The sequence below is a fragment of the Chinchilla lanigera genome, unplaced genomic scaffold (assembly GCF_000276665.1).
Source record: "Chinchilla lanigera isolate Chin_1 unplaced genomic scaffold, ChiLan1.0 scaffold00027, whole genome shotgun sequence".
In the NCBI taxonomy this organism is placed as follows: Eukaryota; Metazoa; Chordata; class Mammalia; order Rodentia; family Chinchillidae; genus Chinchilla; species Chinchilla lanigera.
The window spans coordinates 3410683-3432972 of NW_004955428.1; the positions used below are offsets into that span (position 1 = coordinate 3410683).

At 42.4% G+C, this 22290-nt stretch overlaps 1 protein-coding gene across 2 annotated transcripts in view; it reads right to left on the reverse strand.

Moving 5' to 3' along the window:
* Nucleotides 1-22290, reverse strand: part of Scoc (short coiled-coil protein) — a 31282-nt gene that overhangs the window by 6311 nt on the left and 2681 nt on the right. Inside the window, exon 1 of one of the 2 annotated variants that reach the window (XM_005386677.2) lies at nt 1122-1276. The exons of the other annotated variant lie outside the window; for it this stretch is intronic. The gene's annotated coding sequence lies outside the window, so the exon portion shown is untranslated. Of the gene's footprint in view, nt 1-1121; nt 1277-22290 lie in introns of those variants that run through there. 2 annotated transcript variants of the gene reach the window in all.

Sequence of the window (22290 nt, forward strand, 5' to 3'; positions counted from 1 at the left end):
GTCTAAAACTGATTTTAATCATCTGTTATCTACTTACTGGGGAACTACTAAGACTGATAAAATCTTACGTGTATTATTTTGTATCAACAAGGAATTTGCAAGATACAAAAGCGATATTAAGTATCAGAAAGGCTACACATTTTGCCTCATGTTTCACCGCCAATGTATCAAGAATCTGAATCCAAATCTATCCGCCTGGGCCCTGATTTTTCTACTGTGCAATGACAAAAACAACCCCCCAAAACAGAACACCCCACTTAATTTACAGTCCTAATTTAAGTTCGGCAAATATTTTCTAACCCCTGTTATCAAACTTCTTCGGTGTTTCTACTACGCAACTGAAGATAAATTTCATCCGCTTTAAACTGCATCAACGTCAAGGTGGTTTGTCTGGACGTGTTCAAGTTCCACTTTGGCTTGTTCATGTAATTCCTGTTTCAAATTCCACAAAACCAACGAACCATTTAAGGATTTCAACTTAAGCTAGTTCCCCGAAGTGGTGGCCTGCAGCGAGTTCCGTGAAAGGGCCGGGTAGGGACCAAGATTTCTAGGCATCGCCTCGGATGCTCGGGAATAAGTAGATCAGACGCTGGGGACACATCTGCCCTTAATACTGTGACATCACAGCCTGGGACAAGTACTGTCTAACAGATGCATAATCGCTTTTCAGGATTGCATGCTCTTTCTCTTTTTCAAACCTTGCTCCCCTTAACTTGTTCAGCAGGACTGGAGAGAAGCTGACGAAAAAACAAAACGCAGGTTCTGCTTCCAGCTCCAGGAAAGACGTCCCGCCCTGCATTCCCGCTTCCCGGCCTCCCTCCCATCCCGGCTCCCATCCCACCCACGCCGCCCACGTCCCGCTCGGGAGGCCCGGCCCGCGCCCTGGCGCTGGGGAGACAGTGCATCCCGTCCCCATCCGCAGGACGGCGGCCCCGCCCCGAGGAGCCCCTGCCTGGCCGGGAGGCTGGAGAGAGGATGCGCAGGGATGCTGCAGGGAGCCAGGCCCCGGCGCCCACCAGACGCTCAGCCGCGCGCGAGCCGCGTCCCTCGCCCCGCCCTCCCAGCCCTCGGCGGCCACCCCAAGCACCGGGAGGTCCCCCTGCGCCCGGGCCGGCCCTCACCTTTAGCCTGAGGCGCCGCGGGGGGGCGTGGGATGATCCGGCGGACGCCTCAGCTTCTGATGCTTGGACCAACAGACGCCGGCTGACTCGCCCTCTCGGACCACCGAGCGTGCGCCGACAGAGAAAGCCCGCCCCGCCCCATCGCCCGCCAATCACGAAGCACAGATGTACGCCTGCGCATTAGCCGCCCGCCCCTAAAGCGCCGGATCCACCTTTGCCATAACAAAAGGGCTTTGATGCCCAATCAGGATTAAGGTCTTTGGGGGCGGGGCCGGAAGAGCAACAGCCAATGAAAGCACAGCAGCGGAGCTCTGCGTGAGAAAGCTGATCCTCCTAGTGCAGAGGGTCTTGTGTCATCCAAAGCCTGAAAGTTGGAGTTAAGTCTAGGTGAAAAATCCTGACTACTGTCAAGAAAGAGGTTGTTGGTGTATGCTAGACGAGGGAGAAACCAATCAAATTCAAGAATAGGGCGTTAACAGGCAGATCAGAGAAAGCGAACCGGTGCAATACTGTATTCTCTCAATTCTAAAAGCAGACTTCTCCATATTTTTACATTTTCAAAATCAGAAAGCTCATCGAGTGTAGCACTAACAGAATGTTTCTCTCTGTATTCCTCCAAACTGTTATTAAATCTATACTGCTCCTGACTACTAAATGACGTTTTAGAATTGAGAAAATACTATACTAGGGCTTTGCATGGCCCTTTCACTCACCTTATCCCGTTTGATTTTCACAGCATCCCACAGAAAACCTTGAAGCCTAATGGTAAATACATCTTTATTAAAAGTCATACACACGGGGATGAAGTGCTATGTGCCAACTCTGAGATGTGATGGAATCTCCCCGACGCTGTGCATTACAGTCTAGCACGGAAAACACAGCGCCCCGCGGGTGTTGATATTCATGGAGCAGAGGACGCACGTCCACGGCAACACATTCTTGCTTTAACTTTGTGGGAGTGAGCTTTGTGTGTACCCTGTTCTTGGCCTCACCCTTCTAGCAGAGCTTGTTGACACATAGCCTTAATCATTTTAAGAACTGCATTTTAAAAATCCTCAAGTTGGCTGGAACCACAATACACAGTTTGAGGAAATTTACTAGAATGCAATGCAGTAGCTAAATAGATAAAGGGGAAAAAAATCCAACATGAAACTAATAGGAGTGCCAAAAAAAGCAGAGAGAAAGGGTGTAATGGCTGTAGACACTACTGGAAGAGGAATGACTGTGAATTGTCAAAAATTGTGAAATATTTGGGTCCTCAAATTTAAGAAGTCCTTCTTTCACACATACCCACCCCTGTCCTAGGAATAGAACCCCTGGCCTTGCGAATGTTAGCCATGCATCGTCCTCTGAGGTTCAAACCCAGCCAAGGAAGTACTTATTCTTGAGCAGACTAATATAAAGGATTACATGCAGTGTTGAAACTATTGCAAAACACTAAAAACCAAGAAAAACTATTACAAGTAACATTTTTGCTGAAACTTTTTTTAAAAAACTGTTTTAGTTGGATAAAGTATATGTAACAAAATTTATCATCATAACCATTTTTAAACTCAATACTATTAAGTGTATTAACGTTGTCGTACAACCAACCTTCAGGCCTCTTTTCATTTTCCCAAACTGAAACTCTATTCCCATACAACAGCCCCTACTTCCCAGTCTCTATAGCCCCTGGCAGCCTCTGTTTTACCTTCATTAATAGTTCGGCTACTCTAGGTACCTAATAGAGGTGGAATTATTATCTTCAATGTTCATCCATGTTGTAGCATACTGCAGAATGTCATTTTAAGGGCTGGACAGTCATATTTGCTTATCCATTTATCTGTCAACAGACTCTCTGATTTCTTTTATCTTTGGGTTATTGTGAATAGTGTGGCTGTGAACACAGATGTGCAACTCTTCATTCCAGATTCTGTTTTCAGTTATTCAGGTACATACCCAGAAGTGAAATTGCTTGATCATACGGCAATTCTATTTTAAAGCAACTTGTAAAAGGAAGATCACAATATATACACTATTGAATTGTTACCAGGATTGTTCGACTAGGTGAAAATAAAGCACTGCAAACTGAAATGACTTTGGAATCAGAAGTCAAAGAAGATGGGTTGGATTGTGTAGCCTCAACCTAATTTACTTCTGTTCTTACTAAAACCAAAATATCAACATGCTTTACAGGATCGAAACAAAGCCGGTGGAGATCTAGTAACGTGCTAATGAAAATAGCCAGGATCTAATCCACAATTATTCAGTTTGTGGACAATCACGGAAACCTCAGTTCCCGTGAGAGTAAAAAGCAACAGATACCAACTCTGAGATGAAATGATTTTCAGCAGCTATCACCAAAAACAAGCAATCATGAAAATCCCCAACACAGGAATTATAATTAAATGTATTAGCAACATAGATATAAGGTAAAAATAGGAATCAAATGGAAATTTTAGAACTGAAAAAATTAAGTATATTCTTACTTTTTATGAAATTTAAAATTGCAAAGATAAAAGGGAATTTGATAATTTTGGCAGAAGTTATTCAATCTCAGCAACAGAGAGAAAAATTATCAAGGAAAAGTGAGCAAAATCTCAGGAACCAAAAAAACAACATCAATTTTTTTTTTTTTTTTTTTTTTTTTTGGTATGGGGAATCAAACTCAGGACCTTATGCTTGCCAGGAAGGTGCTGTGCCACTGAGTTATATCACAGGCTCCAGCAATAAAGATCTAACATTTGGGTCATCAGAGTCCTAAAAGGGAATGAAAACCAATATAGTACTGGAAAATATTTGAAGAAAGAGTGATTTTGGTGAAAGAGAACTTTATAGTGAAGAAGGTGATTAAGAAAATTTCTAAGGGAATAAAAAGAATTAAGATGTGTTAAGTACATGTACCTACCCCCTAAGACAAATGTAAACATTATGTAGTGGAAACATGTACTTCATAATGTTTGTAAAAGAAAATATCCTAAAAGGATGTTGGAGGGGAGGCATAAAAAAGAAGATTGAGAAACGATAATTTATACACTATCAATATCACTAAAACCGCAGCGGCAGTCAGGGGTCATTTACTTTCTTGTAGAAGAATACACCTCTTGTCTTTTGTTTAAAGTTGCAAAATGACTTTGATTCAGTTCGTAAACTAGTAATGCAGGAAATACAGAAGCCAGAGAACTATGTTAAATCTGCCACCTGTATAAAATTAGAAAAATTGTCTATGAAGAATGCTACATGAAAAACCAAAAACCCTTTCTTCAATAAACCACTTTCACTGGGGGATAAAATAAGGGAAAGAAAATCTATAGATAAAAGATACCAAAATATGTTTTAAATTTTTTTGGCTTATTTTGGATGTAATTTTATATGATTTTCTTAAATGTAAGACAAAACAAAAGATTGTTATAAAGTTGGCTGTGGTTATTTTACAGCATTCACCTTTTTAAAATTTCAGAACCAAAACCATGTTTGCCAGATAATTTAAATTTAAAAAGAATCTTAAGCTTTGCCCAGTGTCCAGTGCCTCTACTCCCAGCTACTTACTATGGGAGATTGAGGCAGGAAATTTCTTGAGCCCAGGAATTTGAGGTTTGAGGTCAGCCTGGACAACATATGGAGACACTGCCCCACTCCCCCCCAAAAAAGTATCTGGGAACACTATCTGAAAAAGGAAACATACAAAAAGAAAATAAAAGAAAAAGAGTTTAGAGAAAATCAAAAGGTTAAAAAACAATATGTGATTCATAAAATGTTGCAAATTTGGTAAAGCTGTTGCTTTTAAAATGTGCCCTTGATTGAATAGGGAAAAAAACAACTGCAGAATGACAGAAAGGTGGCGAAAAAAGAATAGTATACACCTAACTGGAGGTAAAAAGGGCATCAAAATTTTAGCAAACTGTTGATGAAGTGCATATTCATTAGGATACCTATTTCATTATTTGAATAATTTTTAATTGAAGATGGCTATAAAAATTACTTGGCCATAAAAAGTTCCCTTCTTCTGAATAAGGAAAAGATACAAGTAGAAACCATTGAGCTCACATAAGAATACTTGATTACATAACAAACATTTATGTGAACTGGAATATTTGACTATTGATAGTATCATTCATTTAAAGAAAGCACAAAATCAAAATTCCCTTCACAGAGAATGGGGAACTTCATATTGAAACTTCTTACCCAGCAATGTGTTATGTGGGAAAGAAATGATACATCATCAAATACAGAACTTCCAAGATCATTTTGCTGTTTGACACACTCTCATCACTCACAGAAAAACTTCTAGCTTGTCTTAAATAATTAGAGGATTCTAAACATGTGGATATTTTAAGGGGGAATATGCTAAATGGAGGCATTTTGATAACTTTCAGGTGTAACCAGGTGCATAGGCTCATTAATCTGCAAAACATGTTTCATTTCATTCCTAAATAAGCACTCACATTTTCTTTCTCACCTATTTTTTGCCTTGAAAGGTTACTGAACTCGTTGCAGAGTGAGTGCTGTCTTGAAGTTAGTGATTAAAGAATATATTCTACTTGTTGAAACTTAATTTCAAAACCACACCTAATAATGTACTATGGAATAGTATACTATCCTTAAGAATATAAAGGTACCATATTACTCTTTGGTAAGTTAAGTTGTTCATGTGTACTTTTTCAAGATTGTAACTTAATAGCCGATAGTTCAATAATTTGATCAGAGTCACTTAATCAGCTAGAGGAAATGTAAGAATTTTTAGAGAGTTTCTCAAACAAGAATTCGGGAGGACTTCAAGATACATGCAATCTAACTTTATGGTAAAAATGAAAAATATTTAGAAATTATCCTGTAGAGTTTTGTTGTTCATTTATCTCCAAAGTATTTTGTAATCAGTGTTTCCTAAAGATTAGGGCTCGCACTTCTAGTTTTACAAGGTGAACTTTTAAAAATAGCTACATATTTATTTTATTATAATACAAACTATGTGAGTAATGCAACTAACTCTCCATTTGCAGATGTTGTTGCCTAGAATACGATTTTAGACTAAGTCGTTAATTTGATGTGGCAAAAATTTCAAAGTTGCTGTGCATATGACCCTGATCTATCAACAGTGCAGCAAACATCGGTTATAAGAAGAAATCTGGATTTCAGTTCTGCTTTAGCCTAGAGTTGCTCATTCAATTCTTCATCTTCTAATTAAAAGATTAGTTTGGTGTCTGTCATGAAGTAGATGCTGGGGAGTATTTGAATATTTGACACTAACTGTAAGATTGTAGAGCACAAGTCATTTTACTATAAACTTCGAATGAGGACTTGGAATAGACTGAATTTAGTTTCTCTACTATGGTCTAACACTGCCAGTGAGTTGATTGTCTGACCACCCCGCTCTTAGCAACAGGCCTGCCTCCGTTCTTAAAGCTATTTCCTAAGTTATCCTTGGGTTACCCCTTTCTAGTTTTTATGATTCTGTGACTGTATACAAATCTATATTTTCAAGCATTTCAACTGAGTATTTGCTACACTAAAATTTTGTTGAAAGAATCTATCTTGAAAATCAAAAGTAATCATTTGGGTCTGGAAGCATTGGAAGAATTTTATGCACAGAGCGATGCTTGAAAGGGTATGGAAATCATGGTTATAGCAGTAGTATCTTAAATAATGCTTTGCAGCTACTAACAAGGTTCTTTTAAAATCTTAGGCCAATAATGGGTCTTCCTAATTTCAGTTTACAAGCTTAATCCTCATAGTTTTTGGTTTCCCTGTAAGCACTTAGGAAAAAAAAAAAAAAAGAATCAGCTTAGGAGAGTTCCTCCACCAGCTTCTGTCAGGATCACGGATCCTATACTACGTACAAGCCATTAGCATAAATGCTGACAGAAGACAGGAGATGCCTGGGTCAGAGCCTAAGGACCTGCAGCTCACCAGCAGCACAGGCTTTGCCCTGGTCTGGCTTGCTTTGTTCCCCTTCCCCCCAGTCCTACTAGGGTGAGGCAGACGCCATGACAGATAACTGCATATGCAGTGAGTTATGGTACAACAGAGAAACTTTGAGATTGGGGGATCCATTGCTTTTATAGCAAGATGGAGCAGCTTGCTCTTTAACCAGGGGGAGTTATCACCTCATCTCTCACCCCTGAAAATTGCATCACTCTGCAACACACTCCATCAAGGTCTGGACCAGGGCCTTGTACTCATACCAGCAAGAAATGAAGTGACACCCAGGGCCCATGAGTAATCTTCAGCCCACTGACAAATTCCTATTTCTCTCATTCTTTCCATATACAATATCTCAAGGGAAATATCCCCAAACGTCTTGGAAAGCATTGATGGGATGCCTACAGTTCACAAAGGGAGAGAATTATAATAGCTGGAGATTGAAGAAACATTGGAAGGTCAATAGTACATTAATAATAATGTTTTAAAAATAAATCAGGTGGTATTTTCTAGCTCTCCCCCAACATTTCTTTTTTACTAATTGAACTAACACTGCGTGCATTGGAAATAAGAACAGCACTTGGTTAAAATGAAGAACTGCCAAGATAGTGAACACATTCGTTATAGCAAAGCAGATTAAAGCTCTCCCTATGCCAAGCAAAGACGTAGCCAGGCCCCTTCCCCTGCTCTCTGGAGGCAGAAGCTAAGACCAAACCTCGCAGCTAAGGAGAAAGGCCTTGCCTATTTCCTTCTCAGAATTGGCCTGGTGGTCTAAGGACTGATGACAACTAGTTTCAATCAATTCAAGTCCCTTTCTACTACAGAACAAGTATTTTCTTGAATTATAGAAAGAACCCCAAACTCCTCCTTCAAGTTCACCCTTGAAGATAGAATTGTGAACTCCAGAGTTCGAAGCAGGTTTTCTTTGTGTACAATACGAAGCTTATTGCAAGCAGACACCGTGTAGCTTGTATCTTGGGAGGAAATGGATACAACCTTCCCAGGCATGATGGAGTCCATCCTTTGTCACTCACTACTTTCCTTGGGAGGAAGTCTCTGTGAATCTTTATATTTGATGGCATTCATTTCAGTTGGAACATTGTGTCTCCCATCCAAAGAGATTCAAGTTAAAAACAAATTTAATAGCTTTTCCCTAACAAGCATCATAGATCACAGCCCAACTTAGCATTTTAATATTTTCATGCAAATATCTCTGTGGTTTCAATTTAGATTTGGTGTAAAAGGCCTTCCTGTCCTCTTAGGGAATCAGTAAGCTCTGAAAATCCACGGGCGCCTGCTGTGCTCGAGTGAGCCCAGAAATGGGAATGAGAATCTTGTCGTACTAAGCAAATCTGAGGGAAATTGCCTGACTCGGTGTCAGTACTAAATGCATCAAAGTGGGAAGTCCCCGAGCTTGAGTTCTTAAATTCTGTGAGGGCAGCTGCTATGTCTTGTCCTCCAGTGGATCCCTACTGCCAAACAGGGTGCCCAGATATGGTCCGCAAGGGCTGGCCGGGTGAGCGTTCTGTTCAGGCCTCGTACTTCCTCTAGGTCGTAAGAAGAACGTCGCCGGATTTCCACAGTGTCTTTTCACCTCAGAGCTCATGCTATGTTTTGTTAAATTATTCCATTGCCCCTTTTCACACCCCGTTGAAAAGCAGAAAAGCCCAAGATGCAATTTTCCTTATTGTTCCAGGGGTGGCTCTGCACTCTCGAAGAGCATTGGGCACGCATGGAACATTACCTAGAGTGACAACTGCTATCACCTCATCAAAACAGATATGTCTCTGACAGCTGAGGAAAGACACCATGAGGGCTCTGTAGGGTCCACGGGGAACTACGTTTGCTGTTTTTGAGATGGTATACTAGTGCCCTCTAGTGGCCAAATTGCTTTTAAATCCACTCAAATACACTATTTCACACTGTTACTTTATTAGTTCATTTTATCCTTCACTTAGTAATAACTTATGCTTGTGAAGTAACCATAAATAAGCATTGCGATTTTTACTTGTACATTTTTAATGTTTTTTTATTTTATGAAAAATTAAAACATTCCATAGCAAAATTATAAAAGAACAGCAATAATTAATACACTGTCTATCATTACCTCCTAAGCAGTTACTCAGACTGCAAAACATAGACAAAAAAGATTCTCTCTTACAAAGAAGAGATAAACAGACAATAGCACATGTGTGTCCATATACCGTTACTGTGGTTTCGGCTTTTCACAGAATCCTGGGGCTTTTGAGCTGTAAGTTCTCAGAGGGGTTATGGGTCTTCTAGTGTGGAAAATGAGGCCTAGAGGAGAGGAATGCCTCCCTGAAAGCCTCATCACAGGGAGAAGACTGAAAAGTCGGCCAGTTGCGATGCTCGTCCCACTCCAGCACGCTGCCTGCGTTCTAACATGGGCCCGGCTGGCTGAAGAGAAAGCTGGATTTTATTTACCGTTCCGCTCTGGGGAAGTCTTGGTGCCATCCTACCCCTGCGGCACCACCCTATGAGGGTGTGGAACCGAGGCTGTGTCTCTCCAGCTCACAAGTCCTCAGAGAGGCCGGGCAGAACTCTGAGGGACTGAACCCCAGGAGCCTCATTCGAATCTGCATCTGCATCCGGAGCCCCGTATCCTGAGCCTGAATCTATCATTACATGAGATGATACAGGGGGAGGTCTTTCGGGAAAGAGTGACTGTGTTTTGCGTTTGGAAAGATGTAAATTTAAAAGATGTAAATAATCCTTCCGGTGTGTCCAGAAGACCGACTGAGGCGATATTAAGAATGGCTGCGCGCCTGGCAAGCGCAAGGTCGTGAGTTCGGTTCCCGGTACCGGAGGAAACCCCCCCCCCAAAAAAAAGAATGGCTGCGCGTTCTTCGACATCCTCTCACACGTGTCCCTTCCTGTATTCCTCCCCCTTGAATCTGAACGGGCTCGGACTGCACCCACCTCTACACTGCGACACGATGAGACTTCTAATGATTTCCCATAAAAAGCCCCCACAGCCTTCACCGGGTCGTCTGAGAACACTTGCTGTGGGGGGAACCAAGCCCCAAGAAGAAATATGACTTCACCAAGAGCAGCAAGCGGATGGGAGAAGGGAGGACAGCTCTGTAGGAGGAGACAGGGAGCAGAAGGCCTGCTAGAAAAGGCAGGGCGGGGCAGAGACACAGGGCAGAGCGCGGGGCTACTTTGTGGAAGGGATGAGGAGGAGAAAAAGTGAAGGCTGGAGGTACAACGCATTAAAGGTGCTCCCCCCTTGATCGGAGGACAGGGAGACCAAATGTGATGAAACCTTTTTCTGAAGACAAATGTGGAAGGAGGGGCTAGGAACAGTAGGACCGCGAAGTCACCAAGATGGCTCTGTTCTCTGCCTCCATTTGGTCTGGCTGTGTCTGACATGAAGAAGTGAAGGTTATAATCCCAATGTGAGTCCTGGATTTGAGATCTTCATGAGAATGTAAACAGTCCAATGTCTGGATTATAAATATAAATATAAATAATCCAGTATCTGGGTTATTTATAAACACCCCAGCTCCTGGGAAAAATGAAAACAACTTTGGGGGGTCCAGTCACAACAATGGATGCATGCTGTCAACACCCAGGGCTGGCCCCAGACTCAAGCCTGGTACAGGGCCTGCTCTCATTCAATCTTCATGAAATGGATAAATGATAAAGGAATGTTCAGCTTTTCCACGTTGGCCACTCTGCCCTGTCTGTATCAGAGATAAATGTGCAGACTATTTTACAGGAAATGAAGAGATGGAGTGAGTGTAACTGAGACCTTGAACAATGCCAGGCGGTGGAAATAGAATCTACGCATGCTTGATTAAACTATTATTTTAAAATTAGAAAGTTATAAAACACTATTTTATAAATTAGGATTGCATATAAAACCTTTGAAGGTCCTCTGTAACTCTTCCCTTTCTCTGAGGATATAGTGGGGACTACGACCCACTTAATAAATGGGAAAATCATGAGTCTATTCTGATACAAACAAATAAAGGTTGGAGGTGAGGAATCATCCTCACAAACAAATAAAGGTTGGTGTCTCAAAACTTCTCCCCCAAATATACCGTACGTGCTATTTACTAAAGGAAAAATGAGTAAGACAACCACTGTCTAATCAAGGGATCCAAGTGAGCCCCACTGGTAAATCAGAAATCCTGTGTCACCTGGTAGGCTGCCATGAGAAAAACACAATATTCGTATGTAAACACCTTGCGGTATTCTTTTCAAATTTATCGACCAGGAGGAAACGTTAGACAAACACAAGTTGTGGGTCAGTTTACAAAATGCCTGCCCTATAATCTTTCATGGTATCAAAGTTATAACAGTCAAGCAAAGGTGGAAGAATTTTTCTTGATTAAAGGAGATTCAAGTGACAGGACCGCTACTACAGGATTCCGAAGTGGGGGCGGCAAGTGTAAAGCGTGTTATCGGGACAACCGGTGAAGCTTAAACAGGCCTTGAAGATTGGGTGAGAGTAATGAATGCACAAGTGCTGTTTTCCTGGGTTTGTTAAGTGCATTGCGAGTAAGGAGAGAGTCCTTGTTTACAGGAAACTTACACTAAGATGCACAGAGGTGACGTCATTGCAGGTTGGTAATTCACTCTCAAATAATTTAGGAAAAAGAATTCTTTTTCAGCTTCTTGCAAATTTTCTGTAGTTTGAGATTTTTTTAAAAAACTAAAGATAAAATGAGTGAGCAGTAACTTGCTGAAGGTGGCAGTGACACTGTATATCCGTCATCTCCCTACTCTCCACCCTCCCTGCCTTACATTGTCCTGTTGCTAAATTTGTCACTTTCTCCCTTTTATTTTTCTAAGACAACTTTCTGCCCACGTCACTAAAAATGCAACAGGGCAGTAGTTGAATGTTGATAAATATTCATAATCTGAGCAATGGTAGGTTTCAAGTGCTCCTCAAAATCAACCTTCATGTTAGAATTAATATCCTACTTCTTACATTAAAATCCTAGTGTTGGTCTTATTTTTAAAAATTATTATATAACACCATGAAAACCTAATAACCTGTAATCCCTTCCCACTAGCGGGTACATTCCTCCAGGTTCCTTTCCCGTCTGAGTCCATATACATAAGTTACATTTACATGGCTGTAATCACAGCGTAGGTGCAGTTTTATATTCGAGTTTTCTTGTTGGAGCACGTTCCAATATTGCTAGGGAGCCTGTGGGGCTCTTCTTGCCCTCTGATTCTATGATTAGATTTTTGAAACACTGACCGAATAACATAACTATGGGACCATATTTCATAATTCAATACCTGCACCACAGGCATCTTATTGCTTCCACCTCATCAGGAGAATGTGGTCACGCTATCTACCAAGGCATTTCTATTCTGACTCGGCGTCATTTGACAAAGGCTTTGAAGTCACTTAGTCCTAACCTGGGATCCCAGATCTGCTTTGCACAAGTCACCAAAGTTTTCTGAGCCCCTGTTTACAATCTGAGAAGCAGGGGTAACGATACTTATACCCTGACATTTATAAGAACTTAATGAGATCATGAATGTGAAGTTCTTAGCCCAGTATGTGTCATGTGCTAAGTTCTTAGTATTTGTTATTATTATTATTTATCAAAAGAGAGATATGACTGGTTAATAACATATTGGCTTACTCCTAACATTTTATTTTTGTGGCTTTCTTAGTTTTCCTTGTGATGAGCTATTTTTGTAGGTACTAACAAGTATCCAAAGAGTTATCTGGAATTTGTAAAGAAGCCAATAGATTTTCAAATCATCACTAGAATTGAAAACTAGAATGACATCTGATTAATCATCTTTTTGAAACACCTGCTCTAGTTTTTCTGTCTCCCTCAGAAAAGACTTTAAAAAAAACCCCTGATGGTGTAATCATTGGAACATAGCAACATCAGTTAGCTATGAATTTGCCAAATTCCACTCACAGTCAAATGATTACACAATATGGAAAGAGAATCATGCCCCAACTTTCAAGATGGACAAATTAGGAAGTTAGTATCTGTGTGAGTAAATGAAAAGTCTGCCAAAAAACTATTCTTTGTGAAATGCTGTGAAATATATCCTGTGCTGGGCAATTGTGTACTGGATAATTGTGAAGTATTTCATAGAGTCACAATGGCTGAGAAATTTAGGGTTGGGATCAGACTTAGGTGTGCACACTGAAGAGTCTCTCCAATTATATATAAATAACATTTTAGTTCCACAAACCCCATTTTTATGTTATGCTAAAGGGCTCAAAGCAGAAGGGACAGAAATCCACTAAGTAGGGGACAGCTGCAACAGGAAGAAGCTCATTTCATTTATAATTTCAAAATAAAAACAAAGAGTGATTTAAAAAATCGCTATATTTTAAATATTCTTACAGAATGAACCTTTCCTAAGTAGTTCTTGTGACTTCAGGAAAGCCCGCTAACCTTGCAAGCAAGAATGAAAATGAAAGCAAAATATTCTCGTGGAAGAGCAAATAATAGCAGAGCCTTTTGTCCGCTGGGGTAAGGTAGTGCAGGCGCTCAGCAGGGATAGGAGAAGGAGCAGGTGTTTGAAAACACAAGCTTTTCACGCAGCGTTCGCTCCCACCACGCTACCAACCCGGGAACCACGCATGTGCACAGCCGGGTGCTCAGAGCCCGAGCAGTCAGGCTGACAAGGAAACGCGAGTGCGTAGAAACAGGTTACGATGAGGAAATCAGGAAGTCAGGAAAGGCTACGAAGAGCGGCTCTTCCTGCATCCCAGGAAGGACACTGAGGAAAGACCCAGGTCACCAACAGGAAGGCGGCCAAGAAGGCTTCCCACTCTCCAGGACCGTTTGTTCGGGATCCCACTGAGCTCTTTGTGCCCCTGATGCTGGGCATTCAAACTGAATACTAAAAGCCACCCAGCAAAGCAAAACGTCTTTCCGGAACAGTACTTGAGATAACACTGGTTTTGTGATTGGCATAAGTATTAATTATTTCCTGTAGGGTCACTCACAGCTCCTGCACCTTTTAGCATTTCTATTTCTAGGCTTGCGGAGTGCAGGGGAAGCTGGTTCATCTAGTTTATCCTGTCTTTTGGGGGCTGATGTCTTCCTCTCTTAACGGTTTCTGAGAAAACCAGGCCTCACCCCTCACATCCTTAACACGCCTGGCAGACAGGCGGGCTGCAGGCAGGTGCTGCGCGGGAAGGACATGCAGAGATCCGGTCCAAGAGGCACCTCTGTGAAACGAGGGTCCTCACGTCTGAAATAGCCACCAAGTCTCCTTCTCAACACGAAGCACCTGAGAAACCTCACCATCTTCCTGGTTCATAAATTCAGGTAAATAAAAGTCACCACTGACTTGTGGGTTCTCCCCCAGGGAAAAAAATTAACAAATTACAAAGCTTTCGTATAAATTTAGGATGAAAAAAAAAATCTAACTTCCATTTTTTTTTTGTTGGTGGTGTTGTTGTTAATCTAATGAAAAAAATAAAACACATTGCTAACTCAAGGCGGCTGATGGATGGTTTTGTCTTTTAATAGAAGAGTCAAAATACTAATACTTATCCTTTGATGAGAAAATTAGCACTCTAGGTTACTGAAAACATTTAAACTACCCTAGCACTCCGTTTCTCAAGCTTGTTTATTTAAAACTAGTATTTTCATCCTGATGGATCAGTTATTTCGGTCAAATAGATGTCTTCTGACTGAAGATTTTTCTCAGGAGAAGACTTACAATTTTTAGCAATATATTAGTGATCCCAGAGCCATCCCACTCTCGGAAGCTACCAAAGAGCAGAGGTAAGCTTCTTTTTCTTATTGAATTTCTTATGCCAAATCTCTAAGACATTTTTTGCTGGGCCAGAGGAGGCATTCCTAACGCCACAGTCCATATTATCTTCAGCTTACAGGGACAGCCATTTCACTCTGCCAGTGGCATTATCCACACTTAGACGGATCCCAAGTGCCAATTAAGATTTGCTGAAACTCTGCCACTGCAGGTGCAATGCACATACTTGTTCGATTGCAGTAGAGATAACATTTCCAGCAGACCACAGATGAACTTTCGTGACACCCTTAAGTGCTTGAGAGTAATCTTTTCAATTAATATTCGTGGCCAAATTACTGAAGGGTGTAAACTAGAGAGGATGCTGCGAAGCACCACCGGTCCCAGCCAGCATGTGCATGCGCACGGGTGACGCTCACTGTGTCCTTGTGTACCTATGCAACGAGGCTGTCACTCTGGGGCTCTCATGTACGCAGCCGCATAATCCAGCAAAGCTGTTAGCAGCAGGCACTTAGGAATGAGAAGCCGGCTGCAAATGCTGGCTCCACCGAGCACAAGAAAAGAAAGGCTCGCTCCCCTTTCTCAGACAAGGCTCCTGTTCCTCTCAGCTGGATGGGCATCGTGCATTTCCTTCTTTTCCCATGTCACAATGGCAGATGGGATGAAAAGGAACACGGACCCTTGCTACCTTTTCCTGTAAGTGCTGACTAACACCGGGCCTGGCGCCTGCGCTACATGGCCCAGGCGACAGCAGATGGCCTCCTGAAAGCTTTCCAGACCCGGGCTGCCTTCGGCAGACACAGGGGATATTGTTCCACGCTCCCTATAGTGGTAGGAAGCAGCCCTGAATAGAGCCACATGACAATCGTGCCACTTGTCCAAGATGCACATTACAACTGGACAATGGGCGCTAATTGGCTGAAGCCCAAAGCAGCCGCAGGCCCAGTGTTGAATGTGATTCGGGAGCGTTGTTTTTAGAAAGCAGAGTCAGGAAGCAGGCTGAGCAGAAAAGAGAGTGACAAGGACGATGAGTGGGAGACGGGAGGGCCAGAATGCAGGGGTAAGGAGTGGCTTTATGATATTTATCAGAAAAGAAACGCACTCTAGACTTCCTCCTCCTTCCCAGGCTTCCTCATCTGATGACAACAGCCAGTCCTGGCTTAGAGTCCAGTGTCCCCAGGATACCGCCACTACCATGAGAACTGACATGTGCCCATTGCAAGCCTTTTGGTCAGGTGTAATCCTAGCACTCCAGGAGGCTGAACCAGGAGGGCCGCATGTTCCAGCTCAGCCTGGGCCACTCAGTGACTTAAAGAGACCCAGTCTCAAAATTTAAAAAGAGCTATAGCTCAGTGTGAAAGCCCTGGGCCAATCCTTAGTACTGTGGGGGTGGGGGTGAATCTAAAATGTATTTCTGTGGTTGTTTTGCAACAGGGGTAATTCACTGATGTTAAATAACCTGCTCAAAGGCTAACAGATTCAAATCCTGGCATTGCCTGTTCCAAAACCCAAGTTCTTGGTGCCATATTGCCTTATGCCGACTCTGTGAATAAGCAGGTCTTGTCTACTCCCTGGCACATGACAGTAGGTGCTCAATGCATATTTTCTGAAAACAGAACTAAAGTGATCCAAAAGTGGAGATAGGAAGGAAGCTCCAAATGGAGACGCAGTTTAGGAAAGCTGACCCTAGGAGCTGATTTTCAGCTGGCGTGAGCCTGCCTGACCAGCACTCTCCACAACACACAGACATTTAGTCAGAATTTTTGTCTAAAAAAATGTTAAGTGTCTATCATGTCTAGACACAGTACAGTGTGTTCTGATTTTTCTAAATTCGGGCTGTCTTTTAAAAGCTCATAGTCTGTCAGGTAGGATACACACACACACACACACACACACACACACACACACACACAGATATATTTCAGTTCACAAATGCTCTGTGATTTTGGAAAAGATGGCCAAGTTCATGTTTGTGCAGGAAACAGGCCACAGTCATGTTTGTTACCCGAAGCAATCTGCAAGCAAAGACAAAATTTTGCCAAATGCTTCTATTGGCGAACCAAATTATTTGCAAACAAAAGCGTTTGTGAACACCACTACATATCTCGGCTCTTGTGAGTGTCTTTACAAGGCTTGATGAAACAGTTTGGTGAATGCTGCTGTCCAGTGCTACGCAACAGAAAGGCAAGTTTACACAAACATTACAGTGCATCCTCATACACCTTATTTACCAGATCTGGCATTGTGTGGCTTCCGGCTCTTCCCCAAAGTTAAAATGACCATAGAAGGTAATATTTTCAATCAATCCAGGATAGCAAGCAGCCCTGACAATGCAACTCAAGGCATTTATGAAAAAGGACTTCCAGTGTAAGCAGAAACACCAATATGACACCCAGGATTTGGAGGCAGATTTATTCACACTGATGGGCACTGATCAGGATCATTCCCAGAATGTCAGGCCCTGATCTCTGGTGGTCTACGGCTGCTATGGGATAAGCAAGCAGGAAGTACAGAGGCAGAGTGGCTTGGCAACTGGGGATTGGTTCTTACATATGCATCACAGTGACAAGCTGTTTCTAAGAAACAAAAGTAACAGGAACTATAACAGGAACTATTACGAGGGCAACTAATAAACTGAAGTATATTGGCTGGATGGGACATCTTCTGCTATGCCAGAGGTGTTTGAAGCAAGTAGGATTATTTTGAAGGTGATTAATGGCAATGAGTCTTTTACCATATTAATTTTTAAAATGTAAACATTCACTGTATTTTTCAATCACACCACACACACACACACACACACACACATGAACAGTGTGCTGTGCAAGAGTCTTGAAAGAGGTAAGTTCAGGGTTCTCAGGAAGAGAAGAGGAAACCTAACTCAGCTAGGAAGATCAAAGAAGGCTTCCTGGAGGAGGTGATGCCCTAAAGGGGTCTCAAAGGATAAGTAGGAATTGGCCAGGCAGAGACACAGGTGAGCGGATTTATTCCAGGCAAAGGAAGGAAAAGCGCAAAGCCCGGAGGAGTGAAATTGGCAGTGAGTGCGTGGAACAGCAAGTGTCTCCTACTGAACCCAGACTGTGTGGCCCAGACTGCATGGCACCGAACAGGTAAGTAGAGCCAAGAAGTGGGAGTCCCTCAATACCCTGCTGAGTGTCTAGGGCTTTATTCAGGTGGGGTTGAGAAGCATTGATTGTTCCCTGCAGGGAGAAAGTGATATGGTCAGTGTGGGGGATGGATCTGAAAGGATATGAACGGAACAGGAGGAGCGGCTGAAAGGCTCGGGCGGTGGCTTATGCAGGAGCTAATGAGGTCCCGAACAACGAAGTGGCTGCAGGGTGGAAAGAACCAAATTTATTAGAGAAGCATTTTCATGGTCAAGTCAAGAAGAATGATCCAACTGTGAGGGAGTGGGCATGACGTAGATTCCTACTGTAAGTAACTGCGGAGAGAGGGGCCATTCATCAAAACTATGGTTACAGGAGTGAGAACAAAAGTGGGGCTGGGAGTAATTTCATTTGACACCTACGTAGTATCTAGGTATCCAGGAAGCAATTGCACTTTGGGTCAGAAATTGAGAAGCGCTGTAAAGACAAGTGATAAAGATTCAAGAACAGAAGTCTGAAGACAGACTCTTCTGCAGTCACATGTGCCTTGCAGATGTGTTATGCTTGGACCTCTGTTTTTGTGTTTTAAAACCCGTTTAGGTGAAAAACAAGAAATTCACAAAAATCATGGAAAAATAAGGAAATTATACCAAAAATCAAAATATCTAGTCTCTCCTGCAAATTCATTATTGTACCCTTTTTTCTTAAAGATGAAAGTAAACAATTTTGCCCTTATTGAACATGCAAGAAAACAAATAACCCAGTTTAAAAAGGAAATGGACATTTCTCATAAGAAGACATACAAATGGGTATGTGATCACTAATCATTAGACGATGGTCTAATGCTCTAATGATCAATAATCCTTAGAAAAATGCAAATTAAAGTCACAATGAGATACCACAGTGTACCTATGAGAATGACTATTACCAAAAGATGAAAGATAGCAAATGTGAGAAAAGGGAGCCCTTATACAATATTAGCAGGGATAGAAATTAATACAACCATTATGGACAACAGTATGGAAGTTCTAAGACAAGGAAGTGAAACTACCGTATGATCCAGCAATTCTACTACTGGGCATATATCCAGAGGCAGTGAAATCAGGTTGAAGACCCCCCCATATCCAACGCAGTGGTATCCACAACTGGCAAGAAATGGACACAACTTAAATGCCTGCTGACAGCTCAATGGTAGATGAAATGTGGTATATGTTAATAGTGCAACAATCCAGCCTTTAAAAATGGAAGGAAATCCTGTCAGTTGTAACAACATGGGTGAATCTGCAGATCATTATGTTACATGAAATAAGCCAGGCACAGAAAAATGAGTACTTCATGATCTGATTTATAGGTGGAATCTAAAGCAGTTAAATCGACAGTAACAGAGAAAGGAATGGGAGTTTTCAGGAGTGGGGAGATGGAGAGAGATGCTAGTTAAAGGTTACAAAGCTTCTGATAGACAAGAGGAATAAGTTCAAGTGATCTAGTGTATATGATGATGACTATAGTTAAGGTACTATAGACTTTAAGTTTCTCATTGCAAAAAATGACAGGTATGTGAGGATGTGTATGTGCATGTGTTAATTAATTTGATTTAGCTACTTCACAAGGTAGCAAACATGTTGCACACTATCAATATATAGAATTTTTATTAGTTTTAAAATTGTACACAAATACATAGAAAATAAAACTGAACCCAAAAGGACTGAATATTGCCAGGAAAACAGTGGTGAGAGGGGAAGAATGGTCCCATATATTTAATATTCAAACAAAGCATGTCCTTGGAAGAACTAAGCTTGAGATGCCGTTTCAAAATAAACCATGGTAAGAGCAATATCTAGTCTATTTAAATGATGCATGATGGGAAAGCTGTTTGACAGGCAGAACTGAAGTGTCAGTGGCTTGTTTTGGAAACCGTGTGCATTAAGGGTGGTGTACCACAAGCACGCTGGCTGACCCTGATAATGTTGTATTTATAGCCTCTGTTTTAGAGCCCCTAGTATATGGCATGGATGGTGAGATGCAGTTAGAGGTAGGAGAGGTCATCTGGAGAGTATGTCTAGAGAGAAAAGTAGCCAAGGACAAGGTCTAGGGACACCCTGGAAGACACAGATTCCCAAAGAAGCCTGAGAATGAAGAGAAAGGAAAAAGCAACCTAAGATGTGTGCCAGCCTCAAAGCCAGGGGAGCAGAAAACCAGGCCAGAAGAAGAGAGCAACCCTCTCTGATGCCTTTGTGCTGCATTCCATCACCTCCACGTCTACAGTCCCTGTGGCAAGGCCCGCCCAGCTGTAGCACAGCGTAGACTGGAGATTCCCAAACTAGTCTGGCTCACGGTTTCTGTCTCAGTCACTTTCTCATCAATGGGACAAAATATCAACATCCACAATTTAAGAAGTTTATTTCGACTTATGGTCTAAGTCCATGTCGACTGTCTCAGAGGAAGAACCAGCATGGCCGAGGGGCCTGGCAGAGGAAAAGGTGCTTGATGCATGTAGGCCAGGAAGCAGAGGGAAAAGAGGAGCGGGGAGGACATGCTCTCTTCCAGCCCGCACTCCCCGCCACTACCCTCTTCAGCCCGGTCCCGCCTCCTCACAGCCCATACGCCTCTGAACTCTGAACTCATAAGTGGATCAATTCAAAAGTCACATGGCTGAATGCATGAGCCTGTCAGGGGCCTTTCTAGACCCAAATCATAACAGTGTCTCAGTGTTTTAGTTACTTTCCTCATTGCTGAGACAAAATACTCGACACCCAAAGTTAAAGGAGGAAAGGTTTATTTGGTTCTCAGTTCGTAGCTCATTCCAAGGCAGCATGGCATGACAGAAGGGCACCGCAGAGGAGAACAGTCCTTGGTAAAACAGAGCAGGCAGCAGGCAGCAAGCAAGCAAGCAGCAAGTGACAATTCACTAGCAGCGACCCACTGTCCCTTATATCTTACTGAAGCTACCCACATTTAGGGCGGGTAGCTCTCACACCCAGGAAGGGGCAGCCTTAATCCTAGCATGGCACCATGAATCAATCCTAGCATCACATCCTCGATCCCAGATGCACACACCCTACATCCTGCAACCTGCAAAAATCCCCATCTGTGACTGCATGAGGCTTTGGGGGAACATCTAGACACAAGCCACACATAACACGTAGCATCTATGGTGGTAATTCTCTCTCCGATCTCCAAAGCTAAGAACAACAAACAGTTCTATGTGTGAAGTATTTGGATACAAACATCTGAGTACTATGTGTACGTCTTGCAGACGTGGTGGCCATTTGAAAAAAACTGCCACATCTAAATTGAAAGTAAACATTTTCATTTCATTCTTAACTTATATGGTGGAGACAATCCCTGACTTTCAAAGTTTCAGCTGCGCATGTACTATACTATGTGCTCAGTGGAAGCTCAACTTCGGACTTTCAGTTTTGATCTTTTCCTGGGCTGGCAATGTGTGGTTCCATACACTCTCATAAAGCCAGGCGGTGGCAGAGAGGGGTTGCTCCCTGTCGGGTGAGTGATCAGGGAGGGAAATAACCGGTACTGTGCATTGTCCTGTTGCTAAGCTAGGATATACAGCAGTAGGCATATTGAATGCATTTTTTAATATTGAATATCATTTTTAATGATAGATTTATTAGGGTGTGACTTCATTGTAAGTCAAGAGCATCCCCACTTATGGGAGATGTATACCTGTTGGGCACTGCATAACTCAACCTTCCCAAACTTCCCTCATTACATTGATTTTTGCACAGGATTTGCTTTTTATCATAACTACTGCAGAAAACGCAATATTGAAAGATATGTCACGGAAAGAAACGTAACACTGTCTAAAGTGAAAGTGTGAATGATCTCCAGCCAGTAGTTCTCACAGTGCCTGATGGAGGTTGCGATCCCCTGTGTGGATTTGCTACAGTGCCCCGGGGAACCTTGGCACACAGATTGGTTAGAAAGTGAGGTTAGAAATTATGAGCTGGTCTGGAATCCTGTCATTTATAACCTTGCTTCTGTGGGAGTACTGGCTATCCAAGTCACCTACAAATGAGCGTATGGAGCAGAACTGACTTGTGACTCGAATCACTGCTGGCCCTGCCAGTCTTCATGACTCTACACAGACTAGAAGGACAATTGCTTAAATAAATGAACCTAAAGATGAACCAAAGCCTAACCATGCCTGCGATTCCCTCACCCCCACTGCTAACCTTTTCCCTGAGTTAGCAAAATTCTCCCTCCCCTCTCTAGTTTGCTGTTTTCTCAGTTAGAAAAGAAGTGGTGTAAAGGAACCAGCAAAAGGTCAAAGGAGGCAGTGGAGTCAGCATCAGGGTGCTTGGGGCATTGCTGTCCATTCAGGAGGGAAAGGCAGTTGCCCTCTATGCCAACCTCCACATTTAGCAGCTTCAAATAGCACACTCGGCTAGCTTCCAGGAACAATGTTC